This window comes from Crotalus tigris, unplaced genomic scaffold (genome assembly GCF_016545835.1).
Source record: "Crotalus tigris isolate CLP2741 ecotype Arizona unplaced genomic scaffold, ASM1654583v1 scf7180000023589.2044511, whole genome shotgun sequence".
NCBI lineage: Eukaryota > Metazoa > Chordata > Lepidosauria > Squamata > Viperidae > Crotalus > Crotalus tigris.
Genome location: NW_024100062.1, coordinates 234,684 through 253,946, shown reverse-complemented (window position 1 = coordinate 253,946; position 19,263 = coordinate 234,684). Strand labels below are relative to the sequence as shown.

General features: G+C 38.4%; 1 protein-coding gene across 3 annotated transcripts in view; it reads left to right on the top strand.

Annotated features, from left to right (window-relative positions):
* The first annotated feature begins 71 nt into the window (after window positions 1-71).
* DENND4C (DENN domain containing 4C) overlaps window positions 72-19,263 on the top strand; it is a 78,376-nt gene continuing 59,184 nt past the window's right edge. For 2 of the 3 annotated variants that reach the window (XM_039319416.1, XM_039319415.1), the window contains exon 1: window positions 73-240. The gene's annotated coding sequence lies outside the window, so the exon portion shown is untranslated. Of the gene's footprint in view, window positions 241-19,263 lie in introns of all 3 variants that reach the window. The other variant, XM_039319418.1, reaches the window with a different exon arrangement.

Here is a 19,263-nt window from a genome sequence, read left to right as displayed (position 1 = left end):
TCCCCCGGTGCCGTCGCCGCCGCCTCCTGGGCGGGCCCCGGATCCGCCTCCAGTTGCTGGCTGAAAGGAACATGGTGGCCGCTTCCTCCCTCCTAAGCAGCAGGAGCAGCGGCGGCTCAGGCTCCCTTTGAGGGGCCGGGAGGCTTACGAGCACGGTGTTGGCGGGTCAGCCAGGCCGCGGGGCGTCTCTGAGCTGAGGAAGCCGAGGGAGTCCAGTCTTTGTAGCCGCCGCCGCCACAGGTGCGTCGGGACCAGGAGGTTGGAGGAGCTGACAGGAGAGGCGCCTTTCGCTCCCTCCTCCTTCCCCGTCTCCCTCTGCCTTTCCCCCCTCTCCCCTTCAGGTTTTGGAGACACCGAGTCCCGGCTTCAGCAAGGGCGGGAATGCCCGTTGGTGCAGGCGGGGATGGTGCTCTTTCTCGAGCAAGTTACGCAGTTGGCCGCCTATCCCTTCCTTCGCCCCCCACCCCCGCTTCGCCTTGTCCCCCGCCTGAGCGCTGGGCTGCAAGATCACGTTGAGAGAGCGCGGAGGGAGCGTGGCTGCCGCCGGGCTGCCCTCAAGGTGTTGGACAGGGCCGCTCGGAGAGAAGAGCGGGAGTTTTTGCCACGGGGCCGGGGTGGGTTTGGACTCGGAACGGCCCTTGAAAGCGAAGGGCATCCGGTGGCAGCTCTTCCGTGCTGAATGTGGGAGAGATTCGTCCCCTCTTTCCTCCCGCGAGTGGCATTTTTCCTCCCCACGTCTCGGGAATCATCTGGAGTTCACCTGCGGGGTTGCGGTTAAGAAGGAATTGGGAGAAAGGCCCGCGATATTGTTTTCCTCGTCTCCTTCCTCGAGTATGGATTTCAATGGATGCAACCCTGAAGGGATCCGAGGGCATGCCAGCTTGGGCTAAAATGAGATTGAATAGTTTGTAGTTCAGTTCCACATGTTGTGGAAATCCAGTAGTGTATTCTAGCATATTGTGTGACCCGGGCTGGAGGGAATCAAATGGCAGAAGGGCAGAAGCTCGGATTCTGTGGTTGCCTCTGAATCAATCCAGCTATAATGCGATTTTATTTTTTTTTGCTCAGTTTCTTGCGTGATGCTGTGAGTAAAAGATGCTGTGAGTTTGGCATGTGAAGAAATTGAGTTTGGCATGTGAACTCTGCCCCATTGTCCTGTAGAGAAAGTCCTCCATCTGTGTATAAATGTGTTGGTGATGTAAGTTACAGTTTTGTGCCTGTTTATGTGGAAGTGCTGTTTAACTTAGACTTGCTTCTGGGTAGGTGTGTATAAAATTGGATTATTATGAAGAATGGCTTATGTGCTAAATGGTTATGGCTACAGGGTAGCCTCTTGATTGTATGTAATCTAATCATTACTTTTGAATAGCTTTGAGGCAGGTGATAGCCAAACTACCATATACTGGACTTTCACATGGTCAACAAACTTCTAAAAATAGTTGAGTGTAGGTTTGTTTTAAATAAGAAAATCATTTATAGTTTAATCTGAAATGGTCATATAATTCCTGTTTAAAGCTCACTCTATGCAAGTCTTTTATTTTCTCAATATTACTTCCTCAGAAAGCTTTGGTTTCCTTAATGCCCAGGAGATGAAGAATTAGTTAACTCCCTAAGTGCTAGCATTAAATTTATTAACACTTGGAATTGACTTAAGATTGTTGTCATTTTTTTTAATCTTATCTGCAGTTTTGACTTCCTTGTTCCTCTTTTTGACTCTTAAGTGATTCAGTTGAATTCCACAGTAATAGGATTTTGTGTAAGAAATCTTAAATACTGTTTTCTAAGAAACAGAAAAATAAGCCCGTTACTATGAAACTGTTACTGTGAAACATCCAATGAATATGTTAATAGTTTAACAAATATGACTGAAGTATAAATAACCATCAGAAATGTTGCTGACAGCATTAAGACCTGGTTCAAATATCATGCTAATCTACTGTGTATATCTCTATATCTTTCTATCCATCCATCCATACATACATACATTGCACTTGAATGGGTTAATACAATTTGCTAAACAAACCTGGCAAATTGTATTTGACTTAGAGTGATGCATGAACTGAGCTATAGCTTGCTTACTCCAAGCTGATAATATGAGATCTATTTATTTTCAATATATCTTTAATAATGGGGTGTTAGATAACAAGATGAATGAACATGGTTTTAAGCATGCATTGAATTACAATAAAATTGTTGCTTGATTTTTTTTTCCATAATGTTTTCTATGAAAATGCTTTTAGCTAAATCTGCCTTTTTTTCTATATGTAACTTTGAAATGATTTTTTATGGAATCTGTTGCCTTCGTTGTTGAAAGAAATCAATCATAAATATCATATGAAAAATAGCTTGGTAGATGTTCAATTGTCATTCATAGATGTAAGTTGTTATTTTAGATATCCAAGATTTTTTTTAAGCTAACTCTATTCCATTGATATATTGCTGGATATGTTAATAATGATTTATAAGTGATATTTTTCTAAGCTTTAATATCAGGACAGTACATATATATTCTAAATTTTGTTACTGAATAGCCTTTGTGTGGTTGTTCCTGTTCTATCAAATATAACTCAAGATGAGCTTTAAAAATGTTTCTTACAACTACATTTTAAAGGAAATAAAGCAAGGCTACATCAGGGGTAAGCAATGGAGACCCAAAAGTAAACAGTCTTTTTTTATGACCAGAAATTAAAAAAAAAATCCAGCATTCTCATGTGGTATCTCATAAGGTTCAAGCTAAAGATCTTGCAAAATCTTGGGAGCAAAGAGTTCTAAGATCTAAAATTAATAATACATTACTGAAATATTGTAAGAAGTCAAATTTTCTTCAATAGTTGCATTGTATTTTTTTTTAAAGATTTCTATTGGCTGGCCTATGAGTTGCCATTAAAGATACAAGGAAAAACACATAATAAACACATAGTTTAAGAATATAATTGAAGTTTGTTATTACAAAATACAGAGTTGATCATGTACATAACTATGGGGTTTGTTCCCAGTGATCACACCAGCTCTTTATTTTGTGCAATCATATATTTCATCCTATATAAAGAGGGTTGTGGGCCATGTCTCTTTTTTAGTATAATAAGCATACAAATAATGACAACTCTTTCTCCCTAGTTATCCTATGATGTCAGCTGTTAAAGAAAAGCACTTGGAGAAATACTCTGTAGCGTCTTTATCTATAAAAACCAGAGAGCCAGTGTGAGGCAATACTGTAGTTAATGTATTAGAATAGGAATGGAAAAGCGTAGTTTTGCTTCACTTTCACTCTTGATAAATCCCCGAGTGACCTTGAGGCAGTCACTCTCTCTCAAGATTATTGTTGTGAGAAACAATAAGAGGAGAGAACAGTATGCTTACTGATTTGATTCCTGAATGAAAGAGGAGATACAAATCTAATAAGCAAGCTAGTAAATCTTCATTTCTTTCACCAATTGGATTGATATTGTTCTGTTATAAAGTAAAAAGAATTGCTGCCGCCATATAATTTGTTACTAAATTTCTCTGTGACTACACCTGATCTCAGGAATTCCATTCCCCAAGATCTGTATGGTCTCAACTCTGCTGCCTTTCAAGAGTACTTTAGAGACCTAGCTCTCCTACAGGCACTGGGTGGAGATGTTATGTGAAATAGGAGGAAGGTATGTTGATAAGTTCACTGCCCTGCGTTATTTGTAAAAACTAATAAAGCTGGGAGATAAATAAATACCACTCAGATGGTTTAATTATTATGTTTGGCAACAACATTATAGTCTTTTAATTGACTATATTGTTTGTTTTTAACTTGCTATAAGCTGCCCAAAGCTAAGCGTAAATGGGTGATTTTGTAATTAAATATAAATTCAAAAATATTATTAATCTATTAATAAGAGTTATGCTGGTGAATTCCTGGTAAGGATCTTTCTTTCTTTCTTTCTTTCTTTCTTTCTTTCTTTCTTTCTTTCTTTCTTTCTTTCTTTCTTTCTTTCTTTCTTTCTTTCTTTCTTTCTTTCTTTCTTTCTTTCTGCAGTAATGAGTATTAACATATATCATCACGTAGCAACAACATCCACTAATAGAGTTAGGTTAATCAACAGTATTCCCAAATACATTTTGGAGCAGCCATCTTTCTGCAGTTACTTGGAACTCCAACAGGGAGGGGTCGGTGCAGAGATCTGGGGAATAGCTGTTCAACAGAAAAGAAGTCATTATTGAGAAGGCTAGATTGAGAAGGCATGTAAATGGCACTTCCCTCCGTGGTGGATCCTTAAGGTTTTTCTCTCAGACAGATGTAGACAGATTCAGTTGGGAAGCTATCTAGGTTTGGAACTTAAAGGGGCTTTAAACTTAGCATCTTGACTTGCCTCAGAAGCTGACCCAGTTGCACAGACAAGCCCAAGAATGCTCATAGTACATGGATTGCTATATACTGCACACCAGCTACAGCTTTTGGATGGTCTTCAAGAACAGTCCCAGTTAGGCAACGTGCTGTAATCCAGCTCTGAGGAAAGAAATATTTGAATGACTCTACATAATGTCTCCTGATCTAGGAATGGCTGAAATTGATGCACAAGATATTAAGTAATTGTGCAAAGATTCCATACCAAAGCCTTCATCTGCTCTTCAAGCAAGAGCCATTAGTCCAGGATGACCTCTAGTTTGCATGCCAGCTTTGGAGGGAGTATCCAGAACTAAAGATTCAGTTGACCTTTGGATCTACATCCATTGAACTTTGCTAGGATTCAGCTTGAATCTGTTCTTACCCATCCAGACCCTAACAGCCTCCAGCACATCTCCTTTTTGCTTTTGCGTATTTAACTGGCTATCTGCAAATCAATGATAATACCAGGTCATGTGATCATTTTACTTTTTCTAATGGCTTCACATAGTTATTAAGCAGGAGGGTAGAAGGCCAACTCCTGCAATACCCCACAACATTAGAGCAACTGAGAATTTGGCCCCTACCTCTCCCTCCCAGCTGGAATCAGCTGCTCAGTAAGGAGAAAAAAATACTGTAATACACTGTCCTACACACCCAATCCTCACACCTAATCTGTAACAATAGCAAGGTTGATGGTACCAAGGCTGCCAAGAAATCCAGTCACACATCCTGATCTTGCCATCAATCATCAACAGGACAACCAGCATGGTTTCTTTAACTAATAGGAAAAGAAGCACATGCTGTTTTCTTGTCTGTCATTAATCCTATTAACCCTATAACTTTTCCTCCATGTATGCTAGTCATGTACATAGAACTTGAATTTACAATTTAAAAATGTAATATAATACTAAGGTGTGTCACAATAGATGATTCATATGTGAGCCCAAAAAACTATATTCCACTGGTTAAATATTGTTGATTGATTAGAGCTTGCTGTGCTCTAATTTATTCTTTTAGAACTTGTAAGGGAACATTGCTGAAAGTAGCTAGTTCTGTGTATGTTGATGTTGTTTTATTGACATATTTTATGATATACCATTTCGTTGCAATTTAAGCAGTTGTAATGTTTAGTTTGGAATTTGCCAATGGCATGTCTTGCAATTTGCTTTTTATTTTTATTTTCCTTTCGAGACCTACCTAAAATGGATATTTGCACAATGATCTCAGTTCATCTTTGTTAACTCTGCATGGGAAAAAAGATTGTGCAATCTATTGCTCTGATTTGTATAATACTGAAACAATATGCTGTTCAAAATTATGAGAACATATTCAATCATATGCTATCTAACCTTGCTTTAGTCTTGTCTAAACCATTTGTGTTTGTGTGTATTGTATATTCACATGCACACACACACACACACACACATGTGTCTTCTACAATTCATTAGGTTGAGACCTTTGTTGAATTAACTCCTGCAATTAATATATTACATTATCACAAATATGCATTTGCTGAACTTTGAAATTTAGTTTCAATAATCATGGAGCTAACATTTGTAGAAATAATAGATTTTAATAGTTTGTAAATAATAACAAGTAAACAATTTTTAGTAAACAAAATAGCTTAGTGAAAGTTTTTCCCCCCAACATAGTGTCCTTTATACATCTTACAGTAAAAATTCTAGAATGATTACTGAAATTACCCAACATCTCTACAAAATGTCAGATTGGGAAATGCTACTTTGGACAGTCACATTAAATATAATGTTCTGTTCCTCCTCTGTTCTTTTTTTTTTTTTAAGAACATGTAGACTTGTGTACACATTTAGGTTATAAAATCATGTGAAGCAACTGTCTGGATTTATTTAGGACAATTTGTAATGCAGAGCTGGTATTATTTCCCTTTATCTTTGTATTACTATGATCTTTTGCATTTAAAAAGTAATGTTTTATTCTGTTGTTTGTTTTAATCTGTTGAAAATGCCAGTCAGTGGCATGCTTTGAATTTTTTTCCATATGTTTCCTATATTTTTAAAAATGTTATGAGTCAGAACTGTATAATATTTATCTAGCATCATTTGTACATATTCTTAAAATAATTTAATGTAACACATGAGCTATAGGCTATTTACACATTTTGAATGATAGGTAACTGATTTCGACTTTGCTATCATTAATTTTTGACTAAAAATCTAGTTGAATTATTTCTCAAAGGCTGGAGCAAATTTTAATAGAACCTCTACTAATTAAAGAATTTTAATACCTCTCACAATTAGAAAATTCATGATTATTGCAAATTTGGATCTTTCTTTATACAGCTTCCGTCCTCTGGTTCTTGTTTTATCCTTAGGTGCTATGGAAAATAAACCCACAACCTGTGCTATATGCAGGGCTTTTTTTGTCATAGAACGCCCAGAACGGAGTTCCGGCACCTTTTTTGGATGGAACCTTGTAGGGTAGGCAAAGCGGGTTATATGACAAGTGTGAGTTCCGGCACCTTTTTTGTTTGTTTTTTTTTTTTTTACAAAAAAAAGCACTGGCTATATGATATTCCTTCATGTATTGGAAGACTGCAGTCATGCCTCCTCTTAACTTTCTATTCCTTTAGACAAACATACTCAGTTCCTTTAACTGCTCTTTGTAGAATTTAGCCTCCACCTTATTACCATCCCTATTGCTTTTCTCTGCACTCTTTCTAGTTTTTGTATTGTGGCAGCCAGAATTGGACATGGTATGCCAGGTGCGTTCAAACCACTGCAACTATCAGTTCCTATGACCTTGTCATTAAAGATAATCCTCATTTAACAATAATTGGGACCAGCAACTATGTTGCTAAGTGATGTGATAAAGTGTGATATGACGGCAGTTGTGGCAGTTCTGGTTTCCAAGATTAAGTGAATTAGTTGTGGCCATAACTGTGATGTCACATGATCACCATTTTAATGTCTGCCATTGACGGCTTGTCAGAAGGCAGTGGAGATTCACATGACCACAACACTCTGTGAATGTTGTAATTATGGCAATAATAGCAACAGCCCAAATTGCAATCACGTGTCCCTGGGGATGCTGTCATGGCTGCAGCTATAAGAACCAATTGTAAATCTCATTCAGCACCATCATAACTTTGAAGATCACTAAATATTGATTGTTAAGCAAGGGCTATCCATATATCTCCATAGATGCAGCCCCAAACTGTATAACCTATAATGGCACATCTGCAATGTTTGGATTGTTTTTTGTGTTTCCAGAATTGCAATAGTGGTCCAAAGAGAATTCTTCTGTTATCGTCTGTATAGGTTAAGACAACATTGTTTTTCCCTTAATACCCAAATGGAGAAAATTAGCTCAGTTATTTAATTGTTTTAAGCTTCTAAAGGAGATATTAGATGCCATAAGCTTTCCTTTGCCTTCTAATATCCCTCAAATGCAAAAAATGTCCAAAATTCTCAGTGCCACCCAACCCAGAATATTTAAGAACCATATGTGAGTCACCAGTCACCCCATCTAAAGAAAGCATTCTGTTGGTAGGTATGGAAAATGTTGAGGCTGTTGGTAAAAATTTGAATAGCGCATCCTCTGGAGCGTTCTTTTCCCTAAGCTTGTGAGAGCTAACTATGACGCTGAGGGAGTTGTTAACAAGCTTTTTAAATAACATTTTAAATATATAACTTATTTGTCCCTTTTTTGTAAATTAGAAGAATGCCGTTATTGAAAATGACTTTTCTTTTACTGAACAAATATGTTATATTCTGCCTTTAAAATATGGTACTTTTTCCTACTGTTCTTCACTGATACTATATTAATTGCTGATTACTGTGTTCTTCCAGTTTGGCTTCAGATCCTGGAGAAGAAACTAGAACATATATTTTTCTGGCTAAATTGATGTTTAAGGTCATTTGTAAATTGTGACATTTTCTTACGTGCATTCATATAGGCACATCAGAAATGTTTCAGCAGTTTCTATTCTTATGCCTAGTACAGTAATTCTCACAATGTAGCAGAATGGAATTGTTAATGGACAGCAACAAATAAAATATAGATAGTCCTTGATTTATAACAGTTCATTAGTGACCAAAGTTACAACAGCACTGAAAAAAGTGACTTACAACGATTATTCACACAACCTTACAACCTTTGCGGCACCCACATGGAATTCAGATTCGTGGCAAGTGACGGTTGCAGTGTCCCGGGGCCATGCCATTATCTTTGCAACCTTCTGAAAAGCAAAGTCAATGAGGGAGCCTGATTCACTTAACAACCATGTTACTAACTTAGCAACTGCAGTGACTCACTTAACAACCATGACAAAAAAGTCATAAAATGGGACAAAACTCAATAATTGGGCTCAAATTGTGGTCATAAGTCGAAGACTACCTATAAATACTTCTCTGAAACTTAAAATATTAAAGGCAGAGCTATTAATCAAATCTGTTTGTCTTCCTCCAGTTAATTGCTCTGGCCTCTCTTGCTGTCATTTAGACTCATTGGGAATAACAATTTTGCATCTTCATTTCTAATGCAGAAGAGTAGCAGAATTAGTTGTTCTTTATTTAAACATGCTGTACCAGTAATGGCGAACCTTTTAGAGACCGAGTGCCCAAACTGCAACCCAAAACCCACTTATTTATTGCCAGGTGCCAGGTAGGTGTGGCCCACTGGGTGGGCATGGCTGTGGTGGTCTTGGCAGAATGGGTGGATGTGGCCAAGGTGGGCGTGCTCATGTTGCTCATGGGCACGGACAGGGTTGGAGGAGATCCAGGGGGTCTCTGGTGGGTGGGACAGTGGGCAGGAGGCTTGTCCTATGGGGTGAGGGGATGCAAGGCAGGGTGTGGGTGCCATTGTCACAGGGCAGCTGCTGCCTGACACCATCGGCCCCCGCACACAGAGGCCAGCGAGCGCATGGGGGCCGATGGTGTCATCAGCAGCCACAGCCTGCCGGCTCCTCGACCAGCGCACTCTAGGGCTCTGCAGTCTGCTGCCAGCAGTTCAGAGAAGCCACCTCTGAGCTCGACAGCCAGCTGACAGCTGAGGAGGCGATGCAGTGGGTCGTGCCTGGGAAAAAGAGAGCATGCGAGGCCAAACAGGACGGGGGGGGGGAAACCAGCCATGCTGGGATGCATCCGGTCATGTGGGACCTTGGCAAGTTAGTGGGCAGCTGCTTGAAGAGGGATGGTTGCCATCTCCAGGGCATGGCACGCGTGCCCACAGAGAGGGCTCTGAGTGCCGCCTCTGGCACGCGTGCCATAGGTTCGCCACCACTGTGCTATACATTTGAGTATATCTTTTTTAGTCAGGTAGAATGGTAAAATTGTGACCACATGGAAAATATAGGGGAAGAGTGTATGTGTTTGAGTATTGGATAGAACCGAGTAACTGTTATTTTAGGGCACATTTAAGTAAAAATTTAATGTAATTCCTTTCCAAGAAAAATAAACACTTTAGATTTTACTAATGGCAGTTGATCATTTTTTTTTTAATGGGAAAAGCTTTCTGTTCCTAGGAAGCTGGGAAATGAATAGGAAAACAGGCGGGTGAATTGACGAAACAGGTTATATTTCACAGCAATCATGAAGAAATGGGACTACTTCGTGTGAAGGAAATGGGAGCAGCTTGAAGCCAAACAAAACAAGTACCAAGTCAGGTGATAGTGTAGGAATCAGCCTCTCTCTCTCTTTACTTTTGTTTTAACAAGGAAGACTTTTCAGGTTACCAGATTATTCCATAGTGACTTGTTCTGCAACTTTTAAGAATTGTATGGACCAATTTAGAGTATAATGTCAACATCTCAAAATAATCTAGCTCAAATGTCAAGTATTATGACCCATGTGGCTGCTAAGAGTCAACAGTGTTTTGACAGAATCAAAAATTGGCAGTCCTGTAAATAAGGGTTGTAAGTATATAGCATGTAACATGAGTTTTAGAACAATTTATTAAAGCCGTTATTGATTTAGGGAGGTCTCAGAGTTAAAAGTATAACGGGTTGTTTTAAAAATGGGTTCTTTTTTATCAAGATAATTTTTTAAATGAATTATATGGCACGTTATAATTTAATAAACTCGGTGGCTTATTTTTGATTCAGCATCTTAAAATGGATTCTTTGGTAATTTATATCTATTTGATATAGTTACTCTAAATAACTAATTTTGATCAAACATATTCAAAAGCAAATAATTGAGCAAGTATTGATCAAACATATTCAAAAGCAAATAATCTCTTTCATTACATAGCTCTGGAAATTTTTAAATAGTTAAATGAGGCAGTATGGTTTCTCTGCGTTTAGAATATTGGGTATAATTCAGAGTGCTTCACTTCAGAAAGGATACACAGCAGGAAAATTCACAGAATAGGGCAATTTTTTTTCATTTCATATATAAGTAGCAGAAGGAAAAATATAGTACAATAAAAAGGCCAACATATATAGCAATCACAAATGTAAATAAAATATAACATAACATCAGATTATTAACATTAAGTCTGTAAAACTAAGTCTGTTACTTAAATTCATAAAAATATAAAATGTAATTATTGTTTCACAGTAATGCAATAAAATAACAGACTAAATGTGGCCTATGTTGTCTGGTCATTCTAAAATCCTGGGTATTGCTCTTACTAGCAATTAAATGGGGGGTTTTGGATTCTGCAGGCCATATCACGTGACGTGTCACAACTTTTTTGCCATTGCTGGCAATGGAGTGGGCGCGGTTTTACTATGATGCATCTGGCCCATGGACCAGCAGTTTGACACCCCTGATTTAGAGACATTAAATGAGATCAATTTTATTAGAGAACACATATTGAAGATAAAGTGAGTTTGGTTGCCCTGTGTTATTTATTAGTGGGGTTGTTTATACTCATAAATATTCTTATAGAAGGGGCAATGTTAAAAAAATATTAATGGTGGTGTCAATATTACCTATTCTACCCAGACTTTCCTGATTTTTGTAAGGAATTATATTTCCCTTAGAGAATGATAGTTGATAAAACATCACATTGTGTTAGCATCATAACTTATCTATATTTGCATATTTCAATTTGATTTTTGTTGTTGTTAATTGCGAAGTCGTGTCCGACCCATCGCGACCCCATGGACAATGTTCCTCCAGGTCTTCCTGTCCTCTACCGTCTTCTGGAGTCCATTTAAGTTCTCACCTACTGCTTCAGTGACTCCATCCAGCCATTTCATTCTCTGTCGTCCCATTCTTCTATTGCCCTCAATCTTTCCCAGCATTAGGCCCTTCTCCAGTGAGTCCTTCCTTCTCATTAGGTGGCCAAAGTATTTGAGTTTCAACTTCAGGATCTGGCCTTCTAAAGAGCAGTCGGGGTTGATCTCTTCTAGGACTGACCGGTTTGAACGCCTTGCAGTCCAAGGGACTCGCAGGAGTCTTCTCCAGCACCATAGTTCAAAGGCCTCAATTCTTTTGCGCTCAGCCTTTCTTATGGTCCAACTTTCACAGCCATACATTGCAACTGGGAAAACCATGGCCTGGACTATACGCACTTTTGTTGGCAGGGTGATGTCTCTGCTTTTTAGTATGCTGTCTAGATTTGCCATAGCTTTCCTCCCCAGGAGCAAGCGTCTTTTAATTTCTTGGCTGCAGTCCCCATCTGAGGTGATCTTGGAGCCCAGAAAAATAAAATCTGTCACTACCTCCATTTCTTCCCCATCTATTTGCCAGGAATTGAGAGGGCCGGATGCCATGATTTTGGTTTTCTTAATGTTGAGTTTCAAGCCAACTTTTGCACTCTCCTTCTTCACCCGCATCAAGAGGCTCTTTAGTTCCTCTTCACTTTCTGCCATTAGAGTGGTATCATCTGCATATCTTAGGTTGTTGATATTTCTCCCGGCAATCTTAATTCCAACTTTTGATTCATCTAGCCCTGCCTTTCTCATGATGTGCTCTGCATATAAGTTAAATAGGCAGGGCGACAGTATACAGCCTTGCCGGACTCCTTTTCCAATTTTGAACCAATCAGTGGTTCCGTGTCCAGTTCTCACTGTTGCTTCTTGACCCGCATATAGGTTTCTCAAGAGACAAATGAGATGGTCTGGTACTCCCATCTCTTTAAGAACTTGCCACAATTTGTTGTGATCCACACAATCAAAGGCTTTAGCATAGTCAATGAAGCAGAAGTAGATGTTTTTCTGGAACTCCCTAGCTTTCTCCATGATCCAGCGTATGTTGGCAATTTGATCTCTAGTTCCTCTGCCTCTTCGAAATCCTGCCTGTACTTCTGGTAGTTCTCGATCCACATACTGCTGGAGTCTAGCTTGTAGGATTTTAAGCATAACTTTACTAGCATGTGAAATGAGTGCAATGGTGCGATAGTTTGAACATTCTTTGGCATTGCCTTTCTTTGGAATTGGAATGTAAACTGACCTTTTCCAATCCTGTGGCCACTGTTGAGTTTTCCAAATTTGCTGGCAAATTGAGTGTAGCACTTTTACTGCATCGTCTTTTAAGATTTTGAATAGCTCAGCTGGAATACTGTCACCTCCACTAGCTTTGTTGTTGCTCAGATTTTCTAAGGCCCATTTCACTTCACATTCTAGGATGTCTGGTTCGAGGTCAGTGACCATCTCATTGTGGTTATCTGGGATGTTAAGCTCATTCTTGTATAGTTCTTCTGTGTAGTTTTGCCATCTCTTCTTAATCTCTTCTGCCTCTGTTAGGTCTCTGCCATTTTGGTCCTTTATCATGCCCATCTTTGCATGAAACGTTCCCTTCATATCTCCAATTTTCTTGAAGAGATCTCTGGTCCTCCCTATTCTGTTGTTTTCTTCTATTTCTTTGCACTGTTCATTTAAGAAGGCATTCTTATCTCTTCTAGCTACTCTCTGGAATTCTGCATTCAATTGGGTGTATCTTTCTCTTTCTCCTTTGCCTTTCGCTTCCCTTCTTTCCTCAGCTATTTGCAAAGCTTCCTCAGACAGCCATTTTGCTTTCTTGCATTTCTTTTTCTTTGGGATGGTTTTAGTTGCTACCTCTTGTACAATGTTGCGAACTTCCATCCATAGTTCTTCAGGCACTCTGTCTATCAGATCTAATTCCTTAAATCTATTTGTCACCTCTACTGTATATTCATCAGGAATATGATTTAGTTCATACCTGAGTGGCCTAGTGCTTTTCCCTACTTTTTTCAATTTAAGCCTAAATTTTGCAACGAGAAGCTCATGATCTGAGCCACAGTCAGCTCCTGGTCTTGTTTTTACTGACTGTATAGAGCTTCTCCATCTTTGGCTGCAGAGCACATAGTCAATCTGATTTCTATGTTGACCGTCTGGTGATGTCCATGTGTAGAGCCGTCTCTTGGGTTGTTGGAAAAGAGTGTTTGTTATGACCATCGTATTCTCTTGACAAAATTCTATTAGCCTGTGCCCTGCTTCATTTTGTACTCCAAGGCCAAACTTGCCTGTTATTCCGGTTATCTTTTGGCTTCCTACCTTAGCATTCCAATCCCCCATGATGATAAGGACATCATTTTTTGGTGTTAATTCTATAAGGTGCTGTAGGGCTTCATAGAACTGGTCAATTTCATCCTCTTCAGCACCAGTGGTTGGGGCATAGATTTGGACTATTGTGATATTGAATGGTTTGCCTTGGATTCGAATTGAGATCATTCTGTCATTTTGGGGATTGTATCCCAGTATTGCTTTTCCTATTCTTTTATTGACTATGAAGGCTACTCCATTTCGTCTGAGGGATTCTTGGCCACAGTAGTATACCTGATAGTCATCTGAGTTAAATTCACCCATTCCTGTCCATTTTAGTTCGCTGATTCCTAAGATGTCGATGTTCAGTCTTATCATCTCGTTTTTGACTACGTCTAGCTTGCCTTGATTCATGGATCTTACATTCCAGGTTCCTATGGAGAAAAAATCTTTACAGCATCGGACTTTCCTTTCACCACCAGATATATCCACAGCTGAGCATCCTTTCGGCTTTGGCCCAGTCGCTTCATTCTTTCTGGCGCTACTAGTACTAGCCCTCTGCTCTTCCCCAGTAGCATATTAGACATCTTCCGACCTGAGGGGCTCATCTTCCAGTGTCATATCTTTTTGCCTTTTAGTACTGTCCATGGGGTTTTCATGGCAAAGATACTGGAATGGTTTGCCATTTGCTTCTCCAGTGGATCACATTTTGTCAGAACTCTCTGCTATAACCTGTCCATCTTGGGTGGCCCTGCACGGCATAGCTTATAGCTTCATTGAGTTACGCAAGCCCCTTCGCCACGACAAGGCAGTAATCCATAAAGGGGTCAATTTGACTAAGATCTAGTTAAAACTAAGGGTTGAGCATTCTGGGAATTGAAGTCCACAAATCTTAAAGTTGCACAAGGTTGAAACCTCTGACTTAAATAAATCACTATTGGGAGAATAGATTGGGTTTCCTCGCTTTCTATATCTGTTCTCATTCTTAGATCTACTTACCCCAGGCAAAGCTTAAAACTAACAAAGCCTTATTTGAGTAGACATAGATACTCAACTTTTACATGATAAACTCTTTTCATTTATCAAAAATGTTGTTATTAAGAGAAGCCAATATGATAGTAAAAATTGATTTTAACCAATAATTTAGTAGATTAAGTCATAGCACAGTTTTGATTTTAATTACTTTAGCTTCTTGTGGGAGATAGCATTGGGACCTATTGCAGTACTGAAAAATATTTTAGATTGTAAGGACTCCACCACCAGTGAGATATTTTGTATGATTCCATTTATATTGCAATGTAAGAATTGTATTTAGGTCTCTGTGTTAAATACTTTAATCTGTGCCAGAATAGATCATGCTTCCTAGAATCTATAAAAATACTTTTAGCCAAAATTGATATTTGACTAACTGTACAGCATAATCTAAGTGTGTATTCTGGCTTCCTGCAGCATGAAAAACTATGCCTAAATTTTAAATAATTGGAGTTGATGTAAGTCATGTTCATTTAGTATTCATCTGTGAACTGTAGGACATTTTGCAAAAACCATTATCTTGATCTTAGTATAATCAATTTCTAGGGCTTTCACTTTGCAGAACTGAGAGAACAAAGGAGCATCTCAGCCCCAGCAAAATCAGTGCTGATAAATCTACTTCTTGCATAAAGAAGTATTGATTGTGGGCTAGTTTTGGGAGATTATGTGCCAGGGGCCAGGGTTTATGGAAAGATTAAACAATAAAGGGCTAAACAATACTTGCCAGACTCCTTTTTCCACTGAAATTTCTAATTGCTCTGCATAGTGAATATGACCTTTACTCTAGAGTTATTGTGACATTTTTACAATAATAGGTCTCTATCAATGGAAGATATTCAATGCTTGCTATATTTGATTCCAGTAGACTGAATCAAAGGTAGATTTAAAAACCTATGTAGGCAGGGTATAACACTGATCTATGTTTATATTTTTCAGCCAAAAATTGTAATCTCAAGGCTTGGTTTGTATGTGAATCACTTATCCTAAAACAAGCCTGCTGGTTTGCAAATATATATCTAATATAGTATTTTGTTCATCTAAAAAGAAGGGCAAACATTTTGCAAATAACATTCAGTAAATAGGTTGATAATTTAAAGGGCATATTCTTTTGATCTGTTTTTATATTATTGCCAAGCCCCAATCCATAAATCTGAATTCATAAAGATAATTTCTATACTGTGGTAATAAAATAATTGCCTATGTTCTTAATATGTGCCAGTGTTCTTAATTTTTAAATCTGTTAACTAAAGGATGCTAGTTCTTCACTTAGTAGCAAAGTCCATTTAGGGATGAAACTTGCATCACTCCTTAATTACATTGAAGGCAACTCATCCTTCCACTCGCCTATAGGGTTATGTTAAACTTCCCCAAAAGATTTATCAGAAGATGTGTACTAATTCGCCATAAAATAATTGAATATTAAGGTAATAAGTTGTCAGCCTTTCTTTCTTTTGTACTGCTTTTTGTACTATAGTAAGTCTTTAGTAATGATTAGATTTGGACTAATCACAGAGTTAGATCTTATCAAGGCCCTTTTTGCCAATGAGTAATCTGAGCTAAACAAGGTTTCAGCTATTCCTGAATTTATGGGATGTTACATTGCTTAACATTGTCTGTAACAGCAACAATCGTTTAATGTAGATTCACTAGATTCACTAGAACAAATCTATCTGAACCTCATCCTAGGATGAAAAGCAATTAAAATGATTTTGATTTGGGAACAATTGTTTTAAGCGGAAAGGATACAACATTGAATATGCTTCATAGGAAAGAAAATGTAAATGGTGGGCTGAGATATGGTAGAAATTTATATACCTTATATTCCGGCGTATAGGGCGACCCAGCGTATCAGACGACACTCTAGTTCGACGCCAGGTCGCAAGATGATCGACACTGAGTCGCAAGACCATTGAAGTCAAGTCGCATGCCTAGAAAGTTGTCTTATATGCCGGAAACTACCGGTATTTCCGGCGTATAAGATGATCGACGCTGAGTCGCATGCCTAGAAAGTCGTCTTATATGCCGGAAACTACGTTATTTCCGGCGTATAAGATGATCGATGCCAAGTCGCATGCCTAGAAAGTTGTCTTATACACCAGAAACTACCTTATTTCTGGCGTATAAGACGATTCGGTGTATAAGACGACCCCCAAGTTTGGAGGCTGTTTCGACGCTCTCAAAAGTCGTCTTATACGCCGGAATATACGGTAATTATATGTTGTGCAGAGAAAAGGGAAAGGGTAAAATGTCTTTCTTCATTCAGCATTAGATTCCAAGTCACCCAATGAAGCTGAATTGGGAGATATTCAGGACAGCAAGAATTGTTTCATCTAGTATACATTCAAATTGTGAAAATATTGTTTTAATTCATACTAACGGCAAGGAATTTAGAATTAGGTGAAATAAATTCATGGAGGGTGTAGTAGATTATCAGAACAGAGCAGAATAACAGAATTGGAAGGGAGCTTGGAGGTCTTCTAGTCCAACATCAATGGTTGCTAATGGGAATATAACACTGTATGATCAGAGGAAACATGCCTCTGAATGCTCCATTGCTGGAGAAATTGTGCTCATATTTTCTCTTTCAAATTTCTCATTGGCATCTGGTTGTTCTGTGGGAAGAGAATGTTGGATTAGACAGCTTGAGCCAACACGACTCTTCTTATGATAATATTGTGGACTCTTACGGAGAACAAGGATTCCCCCCCCCAAATCAGACTGAGAATATCAAGTTTATAGTCTACTTTTATTATATTACGTTAAAGAGAAATTTTAAGCTTAGCTTTGGAAAGATTCAAAGTGAATGATGTCTGTACAGCTAACCTATCTCACATCTTATACTCTCTTATTTCCTTTTAAATGATTGCTATTTTAGCTTGAATTCATCACTGTAGTTTAATATGGCTTGTTCAGTATAGCTTTGCTGTTAAAAATCATTCTCATCATATGCTTTTGACTGTTTATCACATAACAGTAAAAAAATATGTTGAGGATGATTTCTTTAAACTATCTGGTGCTTGATAAGGGTCTTTTTAGATACAAGAGGAAACGGTTTTAAAATGATTTGCCGTTATGTCTTACTGCTTTGGTAGTAGGTTATCTCTTTTTTTAAAATGGAAAATTTGGGTGACATTTTTATACCAAAGGACTGTATGGTGCTCTGGATCTGATTTTTTTAAAACTGCTGGAGCACACAAGAGCATAATATAGCAAATTTATATTAGGTCTTTAAAGCAGTTGCATGATGATAGAAAATATAGGGTTGCCTTAAGAACAGTTCTTAACTTTTTATGTTCATGTACTCTGAGTCAAATCTTACTTTTATTATGGTCATATGGAATGTGGGTATACAGTCAATTAAAAAGGATAAAAGGCACATCAAAGCCTAATGTATTTTTTTAAAAAAACCAAAAGATATAAAACAGAAAATAAATACTGAAAACAAAAGCCTAGAAAGAATTTAAAAAGGTAATGTATGGATGTAGAGAAGTATAAAGATTACAGTGTGGCAGACTATATCAAATTACTGAGCACCCTAGTATGACAAACTAGATGCTAATTAATACTAGTTAATGGCACAGGCCATCTTTTGATGGATTTTAAGTGCTACTCTGCAGAACCTGGCCACATCTTATATATTGTAGCATGGTTGATATCTGAAAGCAGTAGGGAGATGTGGAATTCCCCTTTGTATCCTTGGTATTTATGCAGTAATGAGGACATGAGGCTAGTTTTCGGGTTTCTGTAATACAGGCACTGGAGAAGCATGTGCTGTGTTGTTTCTATGTGTTCAGAGGCACAGGAGCATTGCCTCTCCAAGTAAGGAATCTTCTTGTACTGGTCTTTAAGGGCAGATGAGGTGAGGGCATGTGTCAGAGTAAAGCCTGTCCAGTGGTTAGATACTTGGACACTAATTCAGTATGCCATAGAAGCGGCAGAATACTTGTTGGATTCATGGACAATAAAAGATAGGGTAGATCCAATTGGTGCTTTGTGTCTGTAACATGTTGTTTAATGAGTATTTTGGCTAGATCATATGCCATGCTGAGCTGAATACTTGTAGAGAAGCTTAAGGGTGAGATTTTAATTGCCACTGTCTGTTTCATGTGGTCTGAAAGTTGTCACATTTAGTTAATGGAGAACAGCCAAGGGTGGGGGAAAAGGATAATCTGAGCCAATAATTGAGTATGGTCGCCCACACTTTCGTGAGGTCTGCCTCTAGTCGCAGGTTGGCATTAGAGACACATTTTGGGACTTGAAAGTTTGATCTAGGAAATTTGGATTGTATGATTTCTAATCTTAGAAGGGGCTCAGCTGGGTACCATAAAGAAGTTGTGATTTGGTTCAGCTTCAACTAATTTGAGCACTGCAGATAAATAGTGGCCATCTCTTATCTTAGAAAATTTAAGGGTGGCAGATTCCCCCTCCCCCCCAAATTAGA